The 9,664-nt window shown below is 42.9% G+C and overlaps 1 pseudogene; it reads right to left on the bottom strand.

Moving 5' to 3' along the window:
* Positions 1 to 5,069: 5,069 nt before the first annotated feature.
* On the bottom strand, positions 5,070 to 9,353 carry LOC112621655 (annotated as a pseudogene).
* Between the last annotated feature and the right edge of the window lie 311 nt (positions 9,354 to 9,664).

Genomic DNA, 9,664 nt, shown 5'->3' on the forward strand with positions numbered 1-9,664 from the left:
ATTACTGGGAGCTTGCCGTAGTTCCGCTTGCTGTCGCCTAGGGGCGCGGTTCTCAAACTTTTTGGTGTCAGGCCTAGAATTTGCGGGGTAAAATGCAGGACGCCCAGTGAAATGTGACTTTCAGGTAAACGACGAACAATTGTTTTTAGCGTGAGTGTATTTCATGCAATAATGGTTTATCTGAGAGAAGTTTAACTGGGAGTCCTGTATTTTTATGTGCTAAATCTGGCAATCCAGGTCTGGCGTGGTGGCTCACGCTTGCAATCCCAGCACTTTGGGAGACCAAGGCTGGCGGATTACTTGAGCTCAGGAGTTCGAAATCAGCCTGGCCAACATGGTGAAACCCCTTCTCTACTAAAAATACAAAAGTTAGCCAGGCTCAGTAGTGGCGGGCTCCGGGGTAATCCCAGCTACTCTGGAGGCTGCGGCAGAAGAATCTCTTGAGTGCGGGAGGTAGAGCCTGCAGTGAGCCAAGATCATGCCATTGCACTTCAGCCTGGGGGATAGAGTGAGACTCTGACTCAAGAAAAAAAAAAAAATCTGGCAATCTTTCTCAGGACCCCTTTACACTCTTAAAAATTATAATTTGGACATGCCCCTACATCTCCCCCCAACCCATACTTTTGTTTAGTTGAATTCAGAGCATGCCATTTACGGACATCGACAAGGGATTCAGAAAATGCCATCCACTGACATTTATGTTTTAGAAATTGAAATTGAGACATTTTACAGCCTAAGATGTCAAGCGCACATTCTTCAGCCATTGGGTAATATCGTTGCAAGTCCCTTGGACTCTGAAGAGTATACCGATTAGAGAATGTGGAGAAAATTGAATAACTGGCTGTTATTCAATTCAAAACTGTTGGAAAACAGTTTTGGCTCTGAGGACCCAGCAGTTGACAAACAGCGGGCCTGGGACAAGCGCAGTATGAGAAGTCAGATCGACTCTTTTAATGTCACTAGTCAGTACAGGCCTCGCCAGACAAGTCTCTCCTCAGCCTCACTTGGAAGAGCATGTCCTCTCTTCATGATCCTGGGTTTCCTAGACTTAGTATCCTTGGAAAAGTCTTGATGAATATATTGTGGTGGGAAGCAATGGGGAGAAACAAATGCCTATTATGTCACAAAACCACATTTAGTGCTTATGACAACCTTGGAATGAGATATTATCAGATTTTACTGTTAATTGGTGATCAACAGAGGCACTTCTATGTGAACTGGCTGTCATTATAGCTGCTGCCGTTGGCACCAATTTCGAGGAGGACTTTGGAGCAGCCCTCTGGGGTGTGGGTTGTGGCTCAGTCATCCCCCCTCTAAATCTGTTTCCGTAACAGTAAAAATAAGTTTCCAGGACTCTTATGGGGATTAGGGCCAACTGTAAAAGTGGTTGAGGAGACTAGGTGAAGTGTTTAGAGCCTGCCATCCCAAAATATGCCACTTTGGCATATTGATTCTTCTGAGCCAGGGGCAATGGAGCAAAAACAGATGCAGGGAAGGCTCTCTGACCACCCTCTTTCTGTTTGAGGCGGAACATAAAAGTTCCCTTATGAAAGGTGCCCTTTCTGTACCAGGAAGAGGAGAATATTATTGCTAGAGGCAGAGTTGCCACTGAGATGAATCTACAAACAAAACCTTACAAAAATTTGTAGCCTATATTTTCCATTAACTTTCCACATACAGTTCTTAGTCACTTTCCCACAATTTGCCAGCCTTAGCCCAAGCCCCTTTGTCGTGTCACATCCCTGCAATTTATTGTTCTTTGTTTAAAAGGACATATAAGCTTTTGGGCCTAGTAACTTCTAGGGTCTTTACTTTTCTTACAAAGTCTCCTGTGCATGTATAAAAACATTAAAACTTTTATGTCTTTTCCCGTAAATCTGTCTTATGTTAGTTTAATTCCCATGCCCAGCCACAGAACCAGAGGTGAGAAGAGGCCAGGCATAGTGGCTCATGCCTGTAATCCCAGCACTTTGGGAGGCTGAGGCAGGTGGATTGCCTGAGGTCAGGGGTTCAAGACCAGTCTGGCCAACATAGCGAAACCCCATCTCTACTAAAAATACAAAATATTAAATGTGTGTGGTGACAGGCACCTGTAATCCCAGCTACTCGGGAGGCTGAGGTGGGATAATCACTTGAACCCAGGAGGCACCTGGGCAACAGAGTGAGGGACTCTGCCAAAAAAAAAATAAAAAATACATGGTGGGAAAGTTTTTCCTCACCTACAGTGTGAGGAAATCTAGGCTCTTGATTTCCATGCTCCTGAATGTCTCTCCATTTGGGAACATATACCTCTCCTTGCAGCTCATCTGCAAGAGACTCCCTCTCATTCACTGAAAACTTTGGCCCATAGCTCACCAGCTTCCTCTCCAATACAGTACACTGCCATGGATCAGGTCAATATCCACATGTACAATTGTCCCTCAGTATCCATGGAGGATTGATTCCAGGACTCCCGATGATACCAAAATCCACAATCCACAGATGCTCAAGTCCCTTATATAAAATGGCATAGAATTTGCATATAACCTATGCGCACCCTCCTGTGTGCTTTAAATCATCTCTAGATTACTTATACCAAATATGAAATAAAGGCTATATAAATAGTTCCTATATTGTATTGCTTTATTTTTATTGTCATATTGTTCATATTTATATTTATCTATTTTTGAGAATATTTTTGGTCTGTGGTTGGTTGAGTTTGTGGATGTGGAACCCATGGCTGTGGAGGGCCAACTGAATAACCACCCAACAGCAGGCTTCTCAATTCTTCCTCATCCCACTCATCTTCATCCTTTATCCTTGTCAGCTCCCCAGTCCCTGGCTGTTGTATCCTCTAATCTTCTTAGATGAATAGGAAGATTTACATTTTTTTCCTTGCAAGTCTTTTTTTTTTTTTTTTTTTTTGAAATCGTGCTTCCTTTTGAATACTTAATTCACACTGTTTCCTCTCTTGGATGCTACTATGGTAACAATCAGGTCCCCACCTCTCAAGAACATTGCATCTGACCAGCTGAGAGCCAGTGTGAGAGCCAGCCTGAACATGGGCCCCAAACCAGGGTTTTTGGAATAATAAGGAACAGCAAAAACCAGCCTTTCCCTTCACTTAGAAAGGAAGTATGAATAGGAGGGCCCCCATCTCCACTGTCCAAACAGAAAACCAAGAGTTCAGTGCCAACATGGAAAACAAAATGTATCAGGAATGAAGTACAGTACCCCCTCACATACTCAAGGTCAAAATGGGTTTGGGGAAATACTTATTTGACCATCTGGCCTCTTCTAGTAGGCATGGCCCCATACCAGCATTTTTAAAAGAAGATATTTTCATTCTTCTTACATTTCCTAAAGGGGTATAAAATCTACTAAAAGAGATACAATAACTCAGAGTAAATCAGCTCACTCAAAAGAATCATTCCTGGATAATCATTTTTGGTTGCTGAGATTATTCAGCACATTACTTCAAAGTGGCAAAATTCAGGGCAATCTGAGAAAAGAGAATTAAAAAGTGGTGGCCACATTTGCTGACATGTTTATGTAGGACACACATAACACAACTCCCATTTTTTTCAGTGTGTATGTCAAGAGCCCAAGATCCCTGATCATCAAAATAAATTATTTTGTGCATTACAGTACACAGGACAACAGAGGGAATGACACTTTCTTGGAGGGTGTTGCAGGAAGTCAGGGACCCCGAACAGAGGGACCAGCTGGAGCTGTGGCAGAGGAACATAAATTGTGAAGATTTCAGCCAGGCGCAGTGGCTCACACCTGTAATCTCAGCACTTTGGGAGGCCGAGGCAGGTGGATCACCTGAGGTTGGGAGTTCAAGACCAACCTGACCAACATGGAGAAACCCCATCTCTACTAAAAATACAAAAAATTAGCCAGGCGTGGTGGTGCATGCCTGTAATCCCAGCTACTAGGGAGGCTGAGGCAAGAGAATTGCTTGAACCCTGGAGGCAGAGGTTGCAGTGAGCCAAGATTGCAGCACTGCACTCCAACCTGGGCAACAAGAGAGAGACTCCGTCTCAAAAAAAGAAAAAAAATTGTGAAGATTTCATGGATATTTATCAGTTCCTAAATAATACTTTTATAATTTCTTATACCTGTCTTTAATCTCTTAATCCTATTATCTTTGTAAACTAAGGATGTATGTCACCTCAGTACCACTGTGATAATTGTGTTGACTGTACAAATTGATTGTAAAACATGTGTGTTTGTACAATATGAAGTCAGTGCACCTTAAAAAAGAACAGAATAAGTGATTTTTAGGGAACAAGGGAAGACAACGATAAGGTGTGACTGCCTGCGAGGTCGGGCAAAAAGAGCCACATTTTTCTTCTTGCAGAGAGCCTATAAACAGATGTGCAAGTAGGAGAGAGATCGCTAAATCCTTTTCCTAGCAAGAAATATTAATATTAATACCCTGGGAAAGGAATGCATTCCTGGGGGGAGGTCTGTAAACAGCCGCTCTGGGAGTGGCTGTCTTATACAGTTGAGATGAGGACTGAGATACGCCCTGGTCTTCTGTGGTACCTTCAGGCTTACTAGGGTGGGAAAAACTCTGCCCTGGTAAATTTATGGTCAGACTGGTCCTCTGCTCTCGAACCCCGTTTTCTGTTATTTAAGATGTTTATCAAGATAATACGTGCACCACTGAACATAGACCCTTATCAGTAGTTCTGCTTTTGCCCTTTGCCTTGTGATCTCTGTTAAACCCTTATTAGTAGTTCTGCTTTTTGCCCTTTGAAGCATGTCATCTTTGTACTTACTCCCTGTTCTTACACCCCCTCCCCTTTTTAAAACCCTTAATAAAAACTTGCTGATTTGAGGCTCAGGAGGGCATCATGGTCCTATGTATATGTGATGTCACCCCCGGTGGCACAGCTGTGAAATTCCTCTCTTTGTACTCTTTATTTCTCAGCCAGCCAACACTTATGGAAAATAGGAAGAACCTATGTTCAAATATTGGGGGTGGGTTCTCCCAATAGGAGGTGACTGAAAGGCACTGTGCAAAAGGCCTATATCACTCTGTAGTGGAAGGACTGGAGCCCAGTGCCTTGTGGCCTTCATTAACTTGTCCCCACCTCTTCTTTGGTTGCAGTGGCCTCAGTGGGAGCAGTTTCTTCTATGTGTTCTGCTGACTTCTCCTCTTCCTCCTCCTCATCCTCTTGGGGATACAGGTGCAGGTATTTCTACATGCATTCCTGCATGACCCAGAATTGTTCTACACAGTCTTTCCCCTTGAGATCCCTGCACTATAGTGGAAGCAGAAAAAGGCCAACTTGAACTGTTCCCCACAGGGACCACCGGCCATGCCCCCAAGGCATGGGCAGTTCCAGTTAATGTCTTCATTTGGCAGCATCAATCCGTACTGAGTATGGATCATTGGGGTCATCAGCCACCAGCTCTACATTGCTTGGAGTTTTATGGTCATCTTTGGTCACAAGTATGATTCCATCCTTCCCTTCCTGCTGGCATAGGACATGGCTGCAGCATACAGACCAGTGCTTAGACTTTGCAGAAGCAGCCACAGCAGCTGCCCCATTTTTTTTACAACCTTTTAAAATTAAGTATGATACACATACTCTAAAGTGTACAACTCATATGTGTATAGTTTAATTATCACAAAGCAATGACACCCAGGCAACCAAATCAAGAAATAGCCATTACCACCAGAAGTCCCCCTCTTGTCCTTTATGGAGAATCAACCGCTGTCCTGACTTCTAACACCGTAGATGTTGTAGATTCCCTTTATGAGTTAGGGAACTTCTTTTCTATTCCTGTTTTTATCATGAATGTGTTTAATTTTATCAAATGGCTTTCTCTACAAGATGATCATGTTTTTTTTTCCCTTTATTAATGTGTGGATTACATAGACAGATTTCTGAATGTTAAATTAACATTGCAATTCCTGGAATAAACCCAACTTGGTTGTGATGTATTTTATCCCTTTTACATATTGCTAGGTTTGGTTTACTACTATTTTGTTTAAGATTTTTACATCTATGTTCATAAGTGACACAGACTTACAATTTTTCTTTCTTGTAATATCTTTGTTGAGTTTTAGCATCAGACTGTGATAGCCAAAGTGAGAACTTTGGATTTTATTTTCAGTGTGACAGGAAACTATTTGAGGTTTTCATATAGTGCTGATAAGAAAAAAAATATCAGATATTAAGAGGGAAAGAAAGCAATTTAGAAAACAGCACAGAATAAGATCACTTTGTATAAATTAGAAACTTGTGTGTGTGTATGTGTGTTGCATTTTTTAAGTTGTTAGAACTAAAACTAAGAATTATTGACAATTGATGTTAACAGGGGTGATAAGGGAGTTTTGATTTTGTGTTGTTTGACATTTTTTCACCATGTGTATGCATTACTTTTATTTAAAAACATAAACAAGAAGAGAAAGTATCAAATGGAAAAGAAGAAAATAAGGGCAGTTTGTTGACCCTAAAACTCTCTCCCAGCCAGAGACAGTAGTGCATAGTTGACAGTACCTGGTTTGAGGGCTGGCCACTGGACCTTGTCTCTGAAGCTCAGTTCATCTGGAAAGTGAGGATGATATTGTCCACCTTAGGGCTGTGTGAAGATTTCATCAGTTACTGTGCTTGGGCCGTAGTTCTGATTCAAGTAATGGGGATTCTCCAAGCATCTGTAGCTACAGTATGACAAAATTATTGTGCGTATGTATTAGAACATAGCATAACAGTAGTGTATGTGAGGACAAATGAGGACTACTAAGTAGAGAAGAAGGTGACTGGGGGGTCAAATGGGGAAGGGAGGGAAATGGGTAGGAGAAAAGAACTTAAGAAGGCACTGTAGTGAAGGCTGTAACTCAACCCCCTGCCCCCTCAGCTGGTACCTCAGGAAGAACAGGAGCCACAGTAGGCCTGGCCAGGAGAGAGTTCACAGACTGACACAATATCTTAGTCCATTTGTGTTGCTGTAACAAAATACTTGAGAATGGGTAATTTATAAAGAACAGAAATTCTTTCCTTTCTTTCCCTTCCTTTCCCTTCCCTCCCCTTCCCTCCCCTTCCCTCCCCTTCCCTTTCCTTCCTTTCCCTTCCCCTCGCTTCCCTTCCCTTCCTCCTCCTTCCCTTCCCTTCCCTTCCCCTCCCATCCCCTCCCCTTCCCTTCCCTTCCTTTCTTTTCTTTCTTTCTTTCTTTCTGAGTTTCACTCTTGTTGCCCATGCTGGAGTACAGTGGCATGATCGTGGCTCACTGCAACCTCTGCCTCCTGGATGTAAGGGATTCTCCTGCCTCAGCCTCCCGAGTAGCTGGGATTACAGGCACCTGCCACCACACCTGGCTAATTTTTGTATTTTTAGTGGAGATGGGGTTTCACCATGTTGGCCAGGCTGGTCTCAAACTCCTGACCTCAGGTGATCCGCCCACATCGACCTCTCAAAGTATTGGGATTACAGGTGTGAGCCACTGTCCCCAGGCAGAAATTTATTTCTTACAGTCCTGGAGGATGGGAAATCCAAGATCAAGATGTTAGCAGCTCTAGCGTCTAGAGAGAGCCCATTCTTCATAGATGGCGCCGTCTAGGTGTCTTCACATGGTAGAAGGGCAGAAATGCAAAAAGGGACAATTGCTAGTTCCTCCAGCCTTTTTATAAGGTTGTTAATCCCGTTCATGGGGGTTCCACTCCCAAAGGCTCTACCTCTTAATACTATCACATTGGTAATTTAGTTTCAACACATGAAAATTTGGGGGACACAGTTAGACCATAGGATGCAATGAGAGATACTAGCCTGGACCCAGAGCTCTTGGAGACAATTTGGTACCTATGGAATGGCTGAGAAAATTCTGGTGTGGGTATAAGCTGTGGACACAGAAATAAATACCTCCTGTGGCCTTAAATTTCACAGTAAGGGAAAAAGAATGCTGAATTCCCCAGGGGATTGTCAGTGCCAGCATGCAGTCTATTTTGCATGATTTAAATGTTACATGGTTCATTAATTAAAACTCTTAAGAATAAAAAAAAAAAGCAGACACATAAAATATGCATGCATATTTTCTATGTTTCTGTGTTTCCAAAGAGATCACATCCACCACATTTTGTGTCTTGATGAGTATGGGCAGATGTGGAATTCCTTGACTGTGCACCCTTCTCCTGGATATCTCTGGGATTGGGGGAACACTGCCACTGAGCCTCTATTTATGTAACTGTTAAATGAGGAGAGCAAGAGAACATACCCCATAGGGTTGATGTGAGGATTACATAAAGTAGTTCATGTGAAGTTATCAACAACTTTTACATCTAGTAAGTGCCTTGTTAATGTCAACTATGAGGCTGATAAGAAAGAAGGAGAAGGAGGAAGCATTTCTTTTGACTGGATCTTGGTCAAGTCATTAGTTGTACCCCTCACATGTAATCATGTAAATCATGTTAATTACATTTTGGAAAAAATTAACTCAAATCCCCTATTTACATCAGCAAACTAGACAGAGATACTGAGGACTGGACAGGGAGAAAATGAGAGGGACTTGTGAAACTGCTAGAAGGTTTGAGGGAGGAGAACCAGAGCAGATATTCCTAGAAACCTTTTGATTTTTTAGTTTCAGGAGGTGCACATGACACTTGTATCTTCTACTGCAGGCACACCTCCTGTGTTATAACCTAATGGCACTACTTGCTGTGTGGAGTGTGTGCCCCCACAGTTCTCACCCTTGTGCCTTGGCTCAGGGTGTGCCTCCTTCCAACTCTTCACTCCCAACCCTAACCATCTCTCAAGAATCAGCTCAGACCCATGACGGAAGTTACATCTCCTTTCCCAACTCCCTGACTTTACATAACTGTTTATTTCTTTTATTTCTCTCATTTTTATTTTTTCTTCAACTTTTAAGTTCCAGGGTACATGTGCAGGATGTGCAGGTTTGTTATATAGGTAAATGTATGCCACGGTGGTTTGCTGCACAGATGAACCCACCACCTAGGTATGAAGCCCAGAATCCATTATGCCATTATGTAGCTGTTCCTTTCTATTCCTCTTCTGTCTCCCTTAGGCATTCACTTTTGTATCTCTTTCAACTGACTATAAGCATCTTGAAGACAGGAAGTATGTCCTTTTCTTGTTTCTTCCACTTCTCTGCTTCTTGCGCACAGTAGACATGCACTAATCAGCAGTTTAATGAATGGTTAATGTATTCAGTTAGCCTTTTCTCAGCAGCAGCCTCTATTCAGCACAAGTTTCTGCTACCACTCCCATCCCTGCCTAGAAATCCCAGGGAGAGGAGCTCATCCCAGCTGTCCCTGCCTGGTCGTCTGACTTCTCCCACCACACTGCCTGAATTGGGCCCCTCCATGACTCCTCACTGTCCTGCAGCCCATGGGTAGCCATCTCCCTGTACCAACATCATCATCATTCACCAGAAAAAAACAATGCACACTTTATCACACACAAGTCTTACTTATTTGAAATATCAGGTTAATGCAAAAGTAATTGCAGCTCTTGTCATTAACTTTTTTTTCTTTTTTGAGACGGAGTCTCGCTCTGTCACCCAGGCTGGAGTGCAGTGGCACAATCTCGGCTCACTACAACCTCTGCCTCCCGGTTTCAAGCAATTCTCTGCCTCAGCCTCCCGAGTAGCTAGGATTACAGGCACCCTCCACCACGCCCGGCTAATTTTTGTATTTTTAGTAGAGATGGGG

Source organism: Theropithecus gelada, chromosome 3 (assembly GCF_003255815.1).
Source record: "Theropithecus gelada isolate Dixy chromosome 3, Tgel_1.0, whole genome shotgun sequence".
Classification (NCBI taxonomy): domain Eukaryota; kingdom Metazoa; phylum Chordata; class Mammalia; order Primates; family Cercopithecidae; genus Theropithecus; species Theropithecus gelada.